This window comes from Seriola lalandi, unplaced genomic scaffold (assembly GCF_002814215.2).
Source record: "Seriola lalandi dorsalis isolate HSWRI2012SDOR001 ecotype SW California unplaced genomic scaffold, Sedor1 jcf7180002054657, whole genome shotgun sequence".
Taxonomy (NCBI): Eukaryota; Metazoa; Chordata; class Actinopteri; order Carangiformes; family Carangidae; genus Seriola; species Seriola lalandi.
The window spans coordinates 158,300-159,241 of record NW_019525210.1 but is presented as its reverse complement, the minus strand read 5'-3'; the positions used below and the strand labels follow the sequence as shown (position 1 = coordinate 159,241).

Here is a 942-nt window from a genome sequence, read left to right as displayed (position 1 = left end):
CACTGGTCTCTCCTCAGTGTCTCTGAGAGCGGAGTCTGGGAGCCCTGGGTGGCCTCACAGGTCACAGAGCCCAGCTTGCTCCACTGGTCCGCAGGGAGCCTCAGGGTGCTGCTCCAGCTGTAGAGGCCGTCCTTCTCCAGCACCCCGGGGCTCCTGCTCTCCTCCCAGCTGCTGCTGCTGCTGCTGCCCTCCAACTTCCAGGCCAGACTCCAGTCTGAGGGGAAGCCCTTGTTGGCCAGGCACAGGACTGTGACCTTCTCCTGCTGCAGCTCCTCACTGGAAGGGGGCAGCACCGTCAGGGTGGGACGGGCGTCACCTAGGAGACAATAATCAGCAGCTGTCAATCAAACAGCAGACACCTGGACACCTTTACTGTGTGACAGTTGATTTACTCCTTTAAGGAGTTTCTGTCAGATGGTTTTTCTGCTCCACCAGTCACTCACTCACATTGTTTCACTTCCCTTTAAGAAGCCTCTCATGCACATCAGCACAGAGACAATCATCATACAGTTTGACCTGAAATATATCAAACTACACTGGAAACACCAGAAGAAGATTTGGCACAATTCTTTTTAACTTTTTCATAAAAACAATGTCAAAAAAGTTCGAATCAAAAACTTCACTTTTCAGAGGAAACAAGCAAATACATAAAATAATCTGACAACCATCAAATGTTCCTCATGTTGAATTCAGTCGTTTCAAAAAGTTTTGAAGTTATTTCAAACTACATTGGACACAGAGTATGACAGCATGAAGTAATGTCAGATTTTACATAATGTGCAGCATTACAACATTTTTCAATACTCATCTAAATGAGGTGAATTTTAATTCATTAAATGTCTTTCAAGTTTTAAATGTATAAATACATATTAGAAAACATATTTGAAAATAATTAAAGTTTGATCTTTTGTACAGTTGAACTTCAATTTCAGCATGACAGGA

At 43.7% G+C, this 942-nt stretch overlaps 1 pseudogene; it reads right to left on the bottom strand.

Moving 5' to 3' along the window:
- Positions 1 to 503, bottom strand: part of LOC147818281 (Ig kappa-b4 chain C region pseudogene) — a 617-nt pseudogene extending 114 nt beyond the window's left edge.
- Between the last annotated feature and the right edge of the window lie 439 nt (positions 504 to 942).